General features: G+C 43.6%; 2 protein-coding genes across 3 annotated transcripts in view; both read left to right on the plus strand.

Moving 5' to 3' along the window:
- Positions 1-17,059, plus strand: part of LOC106977605 (chymotrypsin-like elastase family member 3B) — a 127,687-nt gene that overhangs the window by 25,035 nt on the left and 85,593 nt on the right. The gene's annotated exons all lie outside the window — the stretch shown is intronic.
- The window catches only part of CDC42 (cell division cycle 42), a 51,557-nt gene continuing 37,803 nt past the window's right edge, over positions 3,306-17,059 (plus strand). Inside the window, exon 1 of one of the 2 annotated variants that reach the window (XM_027060138.2) lies at positions 3,306-3,425. The gene's annotated coding sequence lies outside the window, so the exon portion shown is untranslated. The remainder of the gene's footprint in view (positions 3,426-17,059) is intronic. The other variant, XM_027060137.2, reaches the window with a different exon arrangement.

The raw sequence follows: 17,059 nt of genomic DNA on the forward strand, positions 1-17,059 counted from the left end.
GCCCTGGAGCCCCAGATACTTGGTTGAACGTTATTCTGGGTGCACCTGTCTGTCAGGGTGTTTTGGGGTAGGATTAGCATTTGAATTCGTAGACTGAGTAGATTGCCCTCCCTAATGTGGTGGGCCTTATCCAATCCGTTGAAGGCCCGGCTAGAATAAAAAGGCTGACCCTCCCTCAAGTAACAGAGATTTTTCCTGCTTTGAATTCAAACGTTGGCCTTTTTTGGGGCTTGAGCTGGCTGGCTGTTGAACTGTCACGGAAACAGCAGTTCTTGTTCTCAGGACTTAGGACTTGGATTGGACCTACATCATCAGTTCTCTTGAGTCTCAGCTTGTTGACTCATCCTACAATCAACTCATCCTGTCAATTTCCATAATTATGCAAGTTAATTCCTTAGAATGAATCTTTTGAGATAGATAGATATAGACCAATATAGATCAGTCTCTGTCTCCCTTTCCTTCTCCCCTTCCCCCTGCTTTTTCTGTTGGTTCTGTTCCTCTGGACAACCCTGACTAATACAGAAGGGCAAGGGAAATAACTTTGGAAAGGCAAGCCGGTGCCAGATCACAGAGGATACAGAATGCCTGGCTAAAGAACTTTGAATCTTATTTTGAAGGCAAAGGAAAAAACACCAGGGTTCCCAAGCCAGAAGGTGACTTAAAAGGAGCCGAGATCGAGGAAGACAAGAAGGTTGTGCTGTGTAAAATGAATTAAAACAGAGATTGTCAAAAGGAAGCATCTAGAAATTGGATATTACCTTTGTGGGTGTAGGACTCGTGCTGCAGAAATGTCGGGAGCCCCTGGGCGTACAAGGGTTCAGGAGTCCAATGCGGATGGAGGCACTGTAGGACCCGAAGCGGGTGGGGACTGGAGATGATTTCTGGCTAATGTGACTGAAAATTGAAGTAAGGCTAGATCCAAGGGCTCAAACAATGCCACTGGGACTTGGTTTCACTATCTATCTCCCTGCTCTGTTTTCCCCCTCTTTTGTGGTCTCCTTCTCAAGCAGTTTCTGGCCTTGCAGTGGGAAGATGGTTGCCAGCAGTGCCATGGTTACATCCTACCCTCAGCAGAGAGATTCATCAACTGGCCAGTTCTGACCAAAGTCCCAGAATTGAGTCTTACTGGTTCTCCTTGGGTCACATGCCTGTCCCTGAAAATGCTGCTAAAATTCTCTGATTGGCAAAGCCTAGGTCATGTGTCTCTCCCCACAACTAGGGGTAGAATCCTCTCCTCTAGAGCCACAGGGATTTGAGAATCAGGGAAGGGGCTGTTGCAGAAATGGCGGTGCTGTTGCCAGAAGAAGGAGGAATGGACGCTGGGCTGGTAACCACAGGGGAAGGGAAACCAGAGCCCCCCAGGCTGCTCCTCTTGTTAGTATGGGGCGGCTGTAGCCAGTGGGGCGGTAGGGAGGAGGCTCTAGAGGCTGGGGTCTAGGCTGGCAGCAAGGGAAGGGATAGACTGGGGTCCAGTAGAAATGCTACCGCCTTTTGGGACCGTGAAAAGGTTGGGGAGGGTCATTTTCACAAAAACCTGAGAACACAAAAGACAAAGTGCCAAGTGAGTTCTTGTCCTCAGAATAGAGGCAGGAAAAGCCAAGCAGTGGGGTGACACCCCATCAAGATATTGCTGCTCATGGAAAGGGCAGACATTGTCTGGGGACATTCATGGGATTGTGAGACGGGATGAAGGAAAGGTCACCGCCAACTAGTCTCGCAGAGGGAGAAAACACAACCAGTCTTCCTCAAGTTTATGAAACTAAGCTTATGCATTTACCAACAGTCAAAAGTTACAGTAGCCCCAAACAACCTAAATTCCAATAGCAGATTGATTAGATATATATTGCAATGCCCTTACAGGAGAATACAGCCTTTAAAAATGATGTTTCATTTGAGATGGAAAGATATTCACAACGTAGTTTTGAAAGGGAAAGGCAGAGCACAGTCTGTTTTGTGCAGTAAATGTGTGTACATCTCTCTCCATCTCTATAAATCTGGAAAGATATACACCAAAATGGTAATAGTTTGTATCAGTAGGGATAGGACTACACCTGAAGCTTATCTCTTCTGATTTCTCCTAACCTGCTGGGTAGTATGATAGTGTAGTGATCAATGAGGACCAGTCTCTTGGGTCCAAGTCCCAGCTCTGCCACTGCCTAGCTTGGCAACCTTGGGCAAATCCCTTAACACTTCTGAGCCTCAGTTCATGCATCAGTAAATGGGGGTAATGGTTCTTCTTCTTCTTTTTTTAAATGTTTATTTTTGAGAGAGTCAGAGTGAGCATGAGCTGGGAGAGGGGCAGATAGAGAAGGAGACACAGAATCCGAAGCAAGCTCCAGGCCCTGAGCTGTCAGCACAGAGGCCCAACTGTGAGATCATGACCTGAGCTGAAGTCGGATGCCCAACCGACTGAGCTACCTAGGCACCCCTGGGGGTAAGTCCCTAACTCATAGAGTAGTTGTGTGTATTACATTAACTACTATTACATGCAAAGCTGTTAGCACCATGCCTATCGTAAACACTGAAAAATCTAGTTATTCTTGTGCAACTGAAAGGCTCAAAAGAAAATACGACTATTATATCAGACGTATTGGAAATAGGTGTCTTTTTTGGCCAAATAGCTGTGGTGGTCACCGATAAATGAACTATTATTAACATAAGCGATTTCCCGTTAACACTGGGAGACATCTGAGACTAAGACACAGAGTTCCTATTCTCCTGCAGCTTGCACACTAGCAGGGAAGACAGATGACAAACAGGTGGGGTGATCAGGAAGGCAGTGACATTCGAGGGCCGAGAGGCAACCAACCAAAGGCTGGTGAAGAGGAGGCAACCACGGGAAACAGGGAGTTCGAGGCCTTGCGTCAGGGAGGAAGTCCCGAAGGCAAAAGACTGCAGATGTGGCTGGAGCAAGGGACAGTGTGGTATAGTCAGATGGAAAGCGCGGGCGCGCCATGGAGGACCTGATGCAGGCCTGGGAGGGAGGTGGGCAGGAGACCACCCAGGCAAGACACTGCCCCTCAGGCGAGCCATTGCCTCCGTCTTTTTTGCAACATAGGAAAAATACTTTGCTTCAGAAGGTTGAAAAGATCAAAAGCACTGTCAGTGGCAGCGCTTTGCAAACGACTGTTTATAGTACCATTACACACACGACCATCGGAGAAAGAGGGGCAAAGCCTAGCAGGGAACCAGCAGCGAGCCAGCCGCGCTGGCCCGCGCGTGCGCGGTGATCTGCCCGAGCCGGGGCGGCGGATGAATGCAGGCCCCGCCTCCAACCGCGCGGCCAGGGCTCGCCTGCGGGTCCCTCCCACTTCCGCGGGCACCCAACCCTGCGTCGCCTGCGTGTTGACGTCAGGCGCGTGCCCCTGTCCAGCAGCCGAGGAGACCCCGCGCAGTGCTGCCAACGCCCCGGCGGAGAAGCTGAGGTGAGTGCGGGGCCCGAGGCTCCCCGCGGGAGCGGCTCCCCCACTGTCCCGTCCCCGCCGCGCGTCCCCCGGCTTCTCCCCGTCCGCGGGGGTACCCCGCCTTCTGGGATCCCGGGAACCCTGGGAGCGCGGGGCGCGGGAAGGGGTGCTCGGCTCGCGCGGCGCCGTCCGGGCGAGCGCGGGTCCGGGTTCTTTCCGGGAGCAGAGGGTAGAGGGTGGCGGCGGGGCAGGCGGGGGAGCCCGGCCGCGAGAGGTGCGCGGCCCGGGCGCGGGGTGCCGGCCCGATGGCGCGGGCGGGGCCGGGCTGTCACCGGGCAGCGGCGGAAGGAAGGGGTCACACCCATCCCGGCCTCCCCTCCCCCCCGGTCCGGCTCCGCCGGCCCCGAGGGCGGGTGGGCGGCCGGCCGGCCGGGACCGCGTAGCAGCTCGCGGCCGCCGGTGGCTCGGGCTCTCGGGCCGGGTGTGCTCCCTGCGCCCGGGCTTGGACTTCCTGCTTCGCCGGGCGCCGCCGCGGACATTTTGCGGCGGGCGGGGGAGGGGAGCGGAATCGCGAGCGCGGCGGGGAAGTGGCGGCCGGGGAGGGGGCGGCCAGCGGACCGCCCCGGGCTGTGCCTGCGACGCCCTTTCCTCCGCAGCCCCGCGGCCCGACTCCCCGTCCGGCGGGGCGGGCCTGGGAGCTGTTTCCCCAGGTTCCTTTATTCCGGCCTTAGGTTGAGTTCCTAGCACCATTTCCGTTTGCTTCTCCAACTCTCCCTGCTTATTCAGCTGAAGCTTCCCTTTCAGGGAGTTACCTAACCACCTCTCGAAACTGTCGTTCTGCCGCTTGCTTAATTCCTCTTATTAGGGTGAAATTTTCTTTGTTCGTTTGTTTTTTCCTCCCCTTTAAGTCTAAGAGAAATGCAGTGTGGAGGATTACGTCATCGCAATATAAGGGGTGAGAGTTTTAACTCCTACAAGTCAGGGACTCACCGAATGAAGACAGCGTTTTTGCAGCCTCGTTTGGGGCACTCAGTGGCATATCCTGCCAGCTTCCTTACGCATCATGTTCATAGATGGGGCTGTGAAATCTTTCGGCCGTCTCAAAGGCCTCTAAAAGCCGGGGAGGTTTGAAACCTCAAGATGAGCTTGTGCCAGAGAGTAAAGCGAAAGGCAATACCGACAGCCACTTGTGTAGGCAGTAACTTTGAAGATCCTTTTATAGTCGAATGAAGGGATTTGTGGGAGCTTTTCTCTGGTCCAAAATGACTTCCAGGCTGTTTAACTTCTCCCACCTGACTTAACTGATGCACAGTACAGACCTAAGCCGGCTCACGTGCGCTTTTTTGTGGCCGAAAGCGAATCAGTTCATTTTACGCCTTACCTTTGCTTGCTAGACAATTTAATTTTGTAGTTAAAAACGAATTTTGGGTTTTTAACCAAAAAACGCTTAAGTACCATGTTCAGACTTTTGGGATCGCAGTATTTGTTCCCCAGAATATTAGGTACATCCCCAACTGTACGTCTTTCATTGACTACAGAGATACAGCACAGAAAAATGTTAGCATTGTAAGGCAAATGAGATCCCATTGTGTAATGCATTGTTATAAGGGTAGTTCTTGTTGGAACAAGTACTTTCCTATTGTTTCTTGTGTGTAGAGAGAACATTGCTTGTTAAGAAACACTTAAAAGAAGTGGTAGGTTTAAATCAACTTTTTGTGGTGTGTAGGTGTCGGAGAGGATTGAATAGGTACTGAACTTGGATCTTCTGAAACACTTTGTCATGTGGTATCTTGTTTTAAAAACACCTTCTGCTGCCTTATTTCTTGAGAATTCTACATTTAAGAAGTTTAAACATCAATTTGCATTTTTTTTAAATATAGGAAAATAGTTTGAATTTACAGTTAAAAAATTTTTTTTAATGTTTACTTATTTTTGAGAGAGAGAGACAGAGAGCGTGAGCAGGGGGAGGGCAGAGAGAGAGGGAGGCACAGAATCTGAAGCAGGCTCCAGGCTCGGACCTGTCAGCACAGAGCCCGACGCGGGCCTCGAACTCACGAACCGTGAGATCATGACCTGAGCCGAAGTCGGACGCTCAACTGACTGAGCCACCCAGGTGCCCCTGATTTTACAGTTTTTAGACAGAGATGAGAGATGGATAGTTAACTGAGTATTAAAAATGAGCTGTTTTCCAGTAATTTCTTCAAGAAATTAGGTATCACGTCCTCTTGATGTTTTTATATACTAATCAAAACCTATAGTTGGGGCGCCTTGGTGGCTCAGTCGGTTAAGCGTCCGATTTCAGCTCAGGTTATGATCTCACCGTTTGTGGGTTTGAGCCCGTGTCCTGCTTTGCTGACAGCCCAGAGCCTGGAGCCTGCTTTGGATTCTGGGTCTCCCTCTTGCTCTCTGCCCCTCGCCCGCTTGTGCTCCGTTTCTGTCACTCAAAAATAAATAAAGATGTTTAAAAAAAAAAATTAAAACAAAAAAACCTATACTCCGTTAAATCTAATTTTTTGGGAATCTAAGGCCATTGCTATAGCTAGGGTAGTCTCAGGGGGCTTAAATTTCAGTGAAATTCTTAAAGCCCACCAAGACCAAATCTTTATTTATTTATTTTTTGGCAATTTCAAGATTTGCTTTCTTCAGATACTTTTCCGTTTAGAACTTTATGGTCTATTAGAAAAGTACTTCTAGTTATTTTTAAGATGGTTACACTAATAAAATGTTTTGATCCAAAAGCTGTCACATTTGGAAAACTTTGAAGTGCAACTTACTGTGCCTGTCTGGGAGTGGTATTTATAGGTGTTCTTGGAAGTAAAAGTCAGATTGTACTTTTATTTGTAGATACATTTTAGATGCATTTATTTAGTGTTCTTAGGGTCTTTTTGAGAGGTCTATAAGGGCTTCCTCTGTGGGGGCAGGAGGGATTACTATTTTGTTAACTTATGTCTCATAAATAGTTTTCACATATCCTCCTATATTAAAAGGCTTCACTCTAGGCTTTTATGATAATACGTTATTCAGTGTTCTCTTTCAAATCTTTTAGTGTCCCCAGTAGAATGTAAGTGACATGAGGGCAGGATTTGACCTGGCATGGTCACCCCTATATCCTTAGCCCCTAGAATAGTGCCAGACATATACCAGATCTCAAGAAATGTTTGTCAAACAAGTGAATTTAAGATGTCTGAGGGTTAACATTTTCATTTTGTGCATATTCCATAGACTTGTTTACTGTGTTTCCTGAGACTTGTGCTTGGTCAGCCATATCCATGTTCAGGCCCATTGAAGTGATGATTACTAATCTGCTCTGGCTTGATCTTATCCATCTGTTTAGTCCAGTATCTTCTGCAGCTCTACTGTGTGGACTGTTCACCATTGCTTAGAAAGTTTTTTTCTAATGACCAGTTCTTACTTTTCTAAAAATTATTTAGACTTTAATGTTTGCTTCTTTTCTCTGTTTCTTTTGTTTGCATAGCAGCTTATTTTTGCCACTTTTTCCACTCTGCTCAACAGTATCAGATTCCTGGTCATGTTGTGCTTTGTCCCTTACCAGTTTCTACTTTTAGTTACTCATCCTTTCAGTCCAAAATATTTTTGCTAAAGCAATTTTCATCACTTGTTATTTCAGCTATGTCGGCTGCTGGTGCTATTATAAGTCCTGGATATCAAAACTCTTCTTCACTAGTTGCCCCTGGAACATTGGTCTCAAAATGCTTGTTGTGTGAAGTGAAACCAGGTGGTTTTTGTTGTTGTGGTTGTTGACTTGTTTATTTTTTTTATTTAAAACTTTTTTTTAAAGGGTTTCTTTTTAAGTAATCTCTGTATACAGCGTCGGGCTCGAACTCACAACCCCAAATGAAGAGTTGCACACTCCTCCGACTGAGCCAGTCAGGTGCTCCATGAAACCAGATGTTTTCTTCTAAAAAAATATTTTAGAGAAATATTCTCAGATGTTTAGCTGTTATGAAGTCCAGAACATTTTTTAATATAGGAAAAAACTGTATTGTTAAGTCCTGGGATCCACTAATAATTGGCTGTCACCTCTGTTGCTTCCTCTGTTCTTTAACACTTGCGTTGTTTTTTTCAAAAGTAAGCCATTTTGATTTGCCATCTTAATTCTGCTGCTGTGTCTTCAGCTAGACTGCTAGTATTATAATTAAAGGTCTAGACTCTGGAACTAGACTGCCTGGGTTCAAATCCAGGGTTATTAATTAATCCTGGGTTATTATCTATGTGCAACCTAATGTCTTTGTGACTGAGGTTTACCTTCTGTAGAATAGGTCCAGTAATCATCCCTACCTCACAGAGTTGTTACCAGAATCAAATCAGTTAATCTGTGTGAAGTACTTAAGACAATTCCATGGCACATACTGAGTGTTCTATAGGTGTTTGTTCTTGTCATTATTACAAGGTCTCTTAGGCTCCATGTTTGAGAAGCTGAGTTTTCACCCAAATCAATATTTTAATAGCCATCCCTTCCCCAGATTAATCTCATGAAACCATACAAATTATTATTATTACCATTTTTAAGTGTTTATTTTGAGAGAAAGAGAGAGAGCGAGAGGAAGTGCACCGGTGTGCACGACAAGCAGGGAAGGGGCAGAGAGAAGAATCCCAAGCAGGCTCTTGTGCTCACAGCCGATTCTGGGCTCTATCTCATGAACTGTGAGATCATGACCTGAGCCGAAATCAAGAGTTGGTTGCTCAACGGACTGAGCCACACAGGTGCCCCCAAACTATAAAAATTATTAAATGGAGATTGTTGACTGTTTTAAGTTTTTGTCCACTGTCTTAATCAGTGTGATGTAAACAAGGGTGTAAAGTTAAATACAGTGTGTGGACTATGGACCAGCAGCGTAAGATCAACCTGGAGCTCCATCCCAGCCCTACTGAATCAGAATCTGCATTTTAGCAAGATACCCACGTGATTTTTATGCACATTAAAGTTTGGAGCATCCTCTTTAGGACTGCTCGAGTGATATCTTAAGGGATTTCAGAAACAGTGTAGCGTGCTTTATTTCTGTTTTCCCCCTACTTAAGTATAAATTGGTTGCTTTTATTATTTTTTCGAAATCTTTTTAAGTTTATTTATTTATTTTGAGAGAGAATGAGTGGGGGAGGGGCAGTGAGAGAGGGAGGGAGAAAATCCCAAGCAGGCTCTGCACTGCCAGCACAGAACCGGACGTGGGGCTTGAGCTCACGAAACCCTTGAGAGCATGACCTGAGCTGAAACCAAGAGTCAGATGCTTAACTGACTGAACCACCCAGAGGCCCCTGGTTTCTTTTATTTATTTTTAAAGTTTATGTATTTATTTTGAGAGCGAGAAAGTGAGAACGAGTGCCAGCAAGGGCGGGGCAGAGAGAGAGGGAGAGAAAATCCCAAGCAGAGCCTGGAGCCCGACTAGGGGCTCAATCCCACAACCGTGACCTGAACTGAGATCAAGAGTTGGATGCCTAAGCGACTGAACCACCCAGGGGCTCCTGAACAGGTTTCTCTTAGGCAGTGTACCAGAATTTATTGCAAGGATCATAATCTTGAGAGTGAGTGAAATCTGTTTGGCTTTTAAAGAAATTATAGTTTCTTGCCTGTTGTGTAGAATCACCTTGTTTCTGTGCTCACTATCAACAGTTTAAAGTTTTTAAGTGCCATTGTCCACTTGGAAATAACTAAATCTTAAATTCTAGTTTGGTTTATCAATTACACTTTTGAACTCAAGAAATGAGGTTTTATTGAAAACATTGTAATGAAGAGCATATGATCAGGATAATTCATATAATTGTTGGTTATGAAAACAGGTGAAATACAAAGTTGGCATTTAGCTGGTCAAATGTAAGAAATATTTTCTTTACTAAAATAAACCGTATCTTTAATCTCAAGGGAAAACATTTATAACTAAAATGTGGTCTTATTTAGTTGCCATCCTGGAAGAAATTAGTGCTTTTTTAAAAGGACTAGATGGAATTTTTCTCTAATAACTTTTCTTAAACTATATGCTGTAGGAGAAATTCACCAGCAGTACCCTTGTGTAGTGTATGCTTTACTGTAGTGTTTCCTAATTCTTTTCGAATCAAGGCAGACAGAAGTATTTGTGTGCCACACTGAATTGAATGGATGAGGCTGCTCTCGACTGGCTAGATCTGTTGCAGACCCTAGGGAGCTGGGGGAGCAGTGTCAGGCATACCTGTGTCCATTCTGTTTCACGTGGCAGTGTGAAACCATCTAGTGTTGGATTTTAAGCCACAGCCGACCTTTTCAGCTAAATACATTATCACTGTTGGCTGTTCCTTGTGGAAACTGAAGAGCTTGAGAACAGACCAAATGAAGAGCAGACGAAACCAGGGGGAGAGATGGAGGTAGAATGCAAGAATGCTGTGTTAACTTGCGTTAAGGAGTAGAAGAAGATAGGCTGTAGAAGAAAGCATAAGCAAGATCTCGGCTACAATCCATTTGTTTTGTTGATAGGCAGTTTAAGGATATTTGCAATTTTGGGGGCGCCGGGGTGGCTCAGCCCGTTGGGCGTCTGACTTCGGCTCAGGTCTTGGTCTTACGGTTCATAGGTTCGAGCCCCGCGTTGGGCTCTTTGCTGACGGCTCAGAGCCTGGAGCCCGCGTCGGATTTTGTGTCTCCCTCTCTCTCTGCCCCACCCCTGCTTGCTCTCGTCTCTCAAAACTGAATAAACGTTAAAAAAATTTAAAAAAAAAGTATATTTGTAATTTTGGTTTTCTTTTAAAATTTGTTTAAAAGCAGATGAGGAATGGGAAGTAGTTCAGTAAAGTTTCTTAATAAGCAATTGTTGTTACTCGTGATTTCAGGAATTTTCATTATACAGCTTCACTGTAGCAGCTGATATTTATTTCACTAGCTCTGTTATTTGAAAGCTTGATTTTAGAATTTTCTGAAGTGGAATTAAACCATTTATATATCACTAATTAATTTCCCAGAAAGCCATATTTTTATTGTGGAGTTTAAGATTAACATGTTTTAAATAAACTGTTAGATTTTAGGATGTAAATTTTCATTTATCAGATAACTAGGAAAAAGTGAATTCCTGTGACTATTAGAGTCTGGGGTTTAAATCAATATCTAATACCCTTATTCGTTTCAGAAAGTGTCCAGACAGTATAAATAGTACAAAATAAAAGCTATGGAAATGTTTGAATTATTTTAGGTCATAGTATTTATTTGCTGTGCTCACCACAGGCCCAAAGGGAATGTTAGATCATTCTGAGGGTTTGTGTTGTTTTCTAGTGTGTTTCAGAATACCTGAGAGATGTCTCCAGTGGGGGTGGCGTCAAGTTGGAAACCCTAGTTATTATATCCCCATCTTGGAAATTCATAATGTATATAAGTTTATTAAAGGTTCAGAGAAGTTAGTTGGGAGTCTGTTTAATTCAGTGTTTCTTGAACATGTTTGATGGAGCCTTTTTATTCCCCTCCTCCTCCCATGGAACATCCTTTAAAGTTTTGAGAAAATGAACTGGGAGATGTGGTGTCCGGTGGCTTATTGTTCTCTATTAGATTCAAGGACTGTTGGTGTGGCCAAATAGTGCTTGCTATGGATAGAAAAATGAGAACACATTTCTTAAGTTCCTGGGGCAGGTGAACGGTGACGACTTCAACAGAGGCCATGGGTGATGTTCTTGCCCCACTCAGGATGTATTAAGCCCCACTCAAGAGGTGCTGCTTAGAAATTGAGGATGGGATTGAACTGAGCATGTTATATATACAGCACATCTTTGGGGACTCTATGGACAAGTAACTCCATCTCAACTCAATGTTGGGACAAGGTTTTGGAACGGAGACACAGACCAGTATTAGGGACCAGGGAAGTGATTGTCCAATGGCTACAAGGGAAACTTCTGAAACAGGGTCACTTCCTCCTAGTTTGAGTATTGTATTGTTTTCCAGTATTCTGAAAAACTTGCAGTAATTTCAAAGCCAGCATTTTAATGTTCTGAAAGTCCCAGAATTCATTAACTGTTTTATTTGTGATCCAAAGAATTTTTAAAATTTTTAAATACTAAAAAAAAATTTTTTTTTAACGTTTATTTATTATTGAGAGACACAGAGAGACAGAGATGAGCAGGGGAGGGGCAGAGAGAGAGAGGGAGACACAGAATCCGAAGCAGGCTCCAGGCTATGAGCTGTCAGCACAGAGCCTGATGCAGGGCTCAAACTCACGAACGGTGAGATCATGACCCGAGCTGAAATCAGATGCTTAACCCACTGACCCATCCAGGCGCTCCAGTGATCCAAAGAATTTCTATGAAGTTTTTAAAAAATAATTTTTCACATATATGAGAAGTTAAGATTTTAGGAGCTTGTACAGTAATCTGTACATTCTTTGTATTTTACCATTTGACATTTTTTTTGCTTTCCCATCCTTGTCACATATACTGCAGATCTCTGCCCCCAAGAAACCCTCCCACCTCAGATCCTATCATTCATTCATTCATTCATTCATTCATTCATTTATTTATATAAAGTTTATTTATTTTGAGAGAGAGACAGCATGAGTGGGGGAGGAGTAGAAAGGGTGTGTGTGTATGTGTGTGTGTGTGTCTGTGAGAGAGAGAGAGAGAGAATATCTCAAGCAGGCTCTGCACTGTTGGCACAGAGCCTGATGTGGGGCTTGAACCCACAAAATTGTGAGCTCATGACGTGAGCTGAAATCAAGAGTCTGATGCTCAACCGACTGAGCCACCCACGTGCCCCTATAGAGGTAGCTTTTAAATGTTTATTTTTATTTTTAAGAGAGAGTGCATGCCAGTGGGATAGGGGTAGAGAGAGAGAGGGAGAGAGAATCCCAAGCAGGTTCCTAGCTGTCAGCACAGAGCCTGATGCAGGGCTTAGTCTCGGGAGCCATGAGATCATGATCTGAGCTGAAACTAAGAGCTGGACGCTTAACTGACTGAGCCACCCAGGCATCCCCATAGAAGCAACTTTTAAAATAGAACCAGTCAATGGAATTTTATTTTATTTTCTTACTATTTTTTAATGTTTATTTTTGAGAGAGAGAGAGAGGGAGGGAGGGGCAGAGAGAGAGGGAGACACAGAATCTGAAGCAGGCTCCAGGCTCTGAGCTGTCAGCACAGAGCCTGACATGGGCTTGAACTGAGGAACCGCGAGATCATGACCTGAGCTGAAGTTGGAGATTTAACCAACTGAGCCACCCAGGTGCTCCCTAGAACTAATCACTGATAAAGATTACTGAAGACCTAAATTCTAGAGATAATTTTTTTGGGATTTGGTGATTCATTCAGTTTTGTGATTCCTTAAGTTCATTATACACTACTTCAGTTAATTCAAATTTAAGTGGATTGTTCCAAAACTAGAGACATATTTTCATTTTTTAAAACTACTGAGTGTAAGATGTGCATTAACTATTTCACTGTGGTATACTTGCAAACACAAAGTGATAATGTATAATTCTTAATGATGCTGCTTTTTTAGTTTTTTTTTCCTGCCAGTTTATTTAAAAAAAAATTTTTTTTTTTAACGTTTTATTTATTTTTGAGACAGAGAGAAACAGAGCATGAACGGGGGAGGGTCAGAGAGAGGGAGACACAGAATCTGAAACAGGCTCCAGGCTCAGAGCTGTCAGCACAGAGCCTGACGCGGGGCTTGAACTTACGGACCGCAAGATCATGACCCAAGCCGAAGTTGGCCACTTAACCGACTGAGCCACCCAGGCGCCCCATTTTTTTTTTTTTAATTTTCCTGCCAGTTTAAAAGTTGGTAGAGGGGTGTCTGGGTGTCTCAGTTGGTTAAGCGTCTAGCTCTTGATCTTAGCTCAGGTCTTGATCTCAGGGTTGTGAGTTTCAAGCCCTGCAGTGGGCTCTGTGCTCGTGTAGAGCCAACTTAAAAAAAAAAGTTGGTAGAATTGGGCATTCCCAGAACAGAAGACCGAGTATTGCCTAGAAATAATACTGGGTGGCTTCAAATACTCAGTATTAACTTCTTCAGCTAGTTCAAGTTGTGGACTTGACTTATGCTTTAGGAATATGATTTTCCCCTCTCAGAAGGGTAGCAATTAAATTGATTTTTGTTCTTTATCCAGATAGTAACAGAAGAAGGTTTAGGAGCCTAGAGGATCCATTAAAGGGGATATTCTGAATGCAAAGAACACTTTTTTTGACTTGCTGCATCTCTCACCCATACTATTTTATTAATTTATGAATTCAGCAACCTTTTAGTGCCTGCTCTGTGTCAGTAACAGTTCAAGGGGCTGGGGATATAGCAGTGAGTAAAATAGGCCCCAACAAATCTCTGCTCTCATGGTTTACATAATGGTGTGCGAGTTGGAGATTAGTGTTTGGAGAAAAATGAAGCAGGGGAGGAAGATTAGGGGAGGGCAGAGGGGTGGGGTACAGTGGAGTGGTTCAGGGTTGGGTTGAACTCGGGTTGCAATTAAAAAAATTTTTTTTTACATTTATTTATTTTTGAGAGACAGAGACAGAGCACAAGTGGGGGATGGGCAGAGAGAGAAGGAGACCCAGCATCTGAAGCAGGCTCCAGGCTCCAGGCTCCGAGCTGTCAGCACAGAGCCCGACGCGCAGCTCGAACTCACAAACCATGAGATCATGACCTGAGCTGAAGTCGGTTGCTCAACCGACTGAGCCAAGGGGGTTGCAGTTTAAAATAAGATTGAGGAGTTCTCACTCCAGAATGACATTTGAGCAAAGACCTGTAGGGATGTAACTGAATGAGCCATCCAGGCAAGAGCATTCTAGATAGAGGGGACAACTGTAATCACTTTTAATCGCAACAAGTACTGTTATGCTAAAGTTTATATGAAATCTTTAGTTAAACAAGTGTATTTTGTAATGCATTTGGAGGAGCATTTTAGTAGCTTAGTTTCCCAAAATACTGTGTATGCGTGTAATTAACCATAGAAACAATTGATGGTCAAGGAAGAAGTTTGAGCTTTGATGGTGTTGCTTTCAGTTTCAAAGTGTGCTTGAAAAGGCAGATTTGTTGCTAACATATCTTGGTTATTTTTCAGAGTGTTTGCAGCTCTATCTTTGTTGTCATTTCTCTTGATCTTTTACTGGATAAAACTACAGTGTTCATCTGCAGTGTAACCAGACTGAAACATGTGCAGTCACGCCAGCTATGCTACATCAACGTGGACTTTGGTGCAGATGTTACAGCATCTTATTATTCTTTGTCAAACTATGCCTTGAAGTAGATGGTTGAATGCTTTTGTAGTTCACCCCGTTAACAGTAAATTCTCCATCAAAATTGGATTCAGAGTCTTGCTAATCTTGTTCTCTGGGCGCCTGGGTAGTTCATTTGGTTAAGCATCTGACTCTTGATTTCGGCTCAGGTCATGATCTCGCCTTTCGTGAGATCGAGCCTTGTGTCGGGCTCCATATTGACAGCTCAGAGCCTGCTTGGGATTCTCTCTCTCTCTCTCTCTCTCTCTCTCTCTCTCTCTCTCTCTGTCTCTCTCTCTCTCTCTCTGCCTCTGTCTCTCCCCGCCCCTCCTGTGCTTACCTGTTCTCTTTCAAAAATAAATAAACTTAAAATACAGCTTGTGGTTTATAAGACAGATTTATGAGAATTTAAATGAACGTACCTCTCTGCCTCATCAGATGTAACACGGGAAATTGGCATCTCGCTTGGTATTTTTTTTATATCATTTTATTTATTTATTATGTATTTATTTTTATTTTTAAGATTATTTATTTTGAGAGAGAGAAGGAGTAGGGGAGGGGCAGAGAGAGAGGGGACAGAGGATCCCAAGCAGGCTCCACGCTGACAGCAGAGAGCCCGATTTGGGGCTTGAATTCATGAACTGTTGAGATCATTACCTGAGCCGAACAAAGTTGGACACTTAACCAACTGAGCCACCCAAGTGCCCCTATTTTATTTATTTTTAAAGTTTATTTATTTTGAGAGAGAGTATGTGCTCACCAGTGGTGGGAGGGTGGGTGCAGAGAGAGAGGGGGAAAGACAGTGCTAAGCAGGCTCTGTGCTGTCAGTATGGAGTCCGATAATGGGGCTTGAACTCATGGAACTGTGAGATCATGACCTGAGACGAAAATTAAGAGTTAGACGCTTAACTGACTGAACGACCCAGGCGCCTCTTGGTATTTTTGAAAAGAAAGATTCTCAGTTTGTCATTCATTTACAGTGTATGTTGTTGCCTTGGTAATGTAGTGACTTATTTTTTGCTGAAAATGTATGCTTGTATGTGGGCTTTCTGATACAGGCTGGCACATGATTTCATCCTTGAGGGATTTAGGACCAAATTACTGTGTACTGATTCTGAAAAGGCTATTCTTTTGCATATTTTCTTAGAGCTTTAAGAACATATAGCCTGACCTTAAGATTTCTTCTAATTTCTCCATTCGTGGTACAAACCAGTCCTCTAATTTCCCAAACTGAAGAACTTCATCATAATTTACCATCTTCTTAAACCCATCCTCCACCCCCAAACCCATCAACTATTTCTTATTTATTTCCATTCTACTACCCTGGTGCAGATCCTTCATTTAAGTCTTGCGTTACTAAAGTAGTTTCTTAGCTGAGTTGGTTTACTTTATCTGGTTACCTTTGGCAATTCACCTTGCAATATAGGTACAAGATTAATAGCACACAACAAGCCTGTTCTTCGTGAGTAAGAAATGGTAGCCTCCCGTTTCCCACCCAGGTTAAATTAAAACTCCTGCTTAGCTTTCAGAATTTGTATGACTTGGACTTTCCAGTTTTTTTGTTTGTTTCTTCCACTTTGCAGGTTGACACTACTTCTACTCTTTCTGTTGATGATTCCGTTTAACTAGAGATTTGTTCTCACGTTGTTTTAGCTCACTGTGCCATATTTACTACTTTTTAAAAAATATATGGCGCTTGCAGTTTGTAGTGTAATTTTGTAGCAGCCAGACGACTGCCATTGTGTTTCCCCTGTTCTGCTTATAACCAGTAAAATATATAATGTGATATATGATGTATGTAAAGCTATTCAGCATAATGTTTGGCACAGAGTAGGCATTCAGTAAATTACTGAAATGTTTTGAAGGCATTTAAAGGCAGGGTTTCTTTTTTACCCAGTGTAGTGCTATAACAGGCACTTAAATATATTGCTGATTTTTATAATTAACAGTCGTTTCTTAGAAGAACAGAAGGCTATTGTAACATGCTCTGGGTCCCTACTTGAGTCCTTGTGCAGGGAAGATTGGATAAGATCTGTTACGTGCTTGGTGCTTGGGTCCTGTTCTTGAACTGACCCCCACACATGTGCCAACACAGTTATATTTAACTCTTTTTGCATTTTTTTTTTGTTTGTTTTACCCACATTAGAGCACAATGTTTTAACGGTTAGTGGTAATATATGTTTTTAATAGTATTGTGTTACTATGTCGGTACTTTTCACAACTATTTTTAATATGTATAGCATTTCATCCTGTGCTGTATTGTTACTTAACATTTTTCTCTTGCATTAGCTATTTTAATGTTCTGGCATTCCATTGTTTCTTGTTAAAGTAGTTTCTTCATTTTGGATAGATTATCTGAAGTGGAACTATATTTATTTTAAAAGTTTATTTTGAGAGAGACAGCCCAAGTAGGGGAGGGGCACAGAGCGAGGGAGAGAGAGAATACCAAGCAGGTTCCATGCTGCCAGCACAGAGCCCAACATGGGGCTCGAACC

This window comes from Acinonyx jubatus, chromosome C1 (assembly GCF_027475565.1).
Source record: "Acinonyx jubatus isolate Ajub_Pintada_27869175 chromosome C1, VMU_Ajub_asm_v1.0, whole genome shotgun sequence".
NCBI classification, from domain to species: domain Eukaryota; kingdom Metazoa; phylum Chordata; class Mammalia; order Carnivora; family Felidae; genus Acinonyx; species Acinonyx jubatus.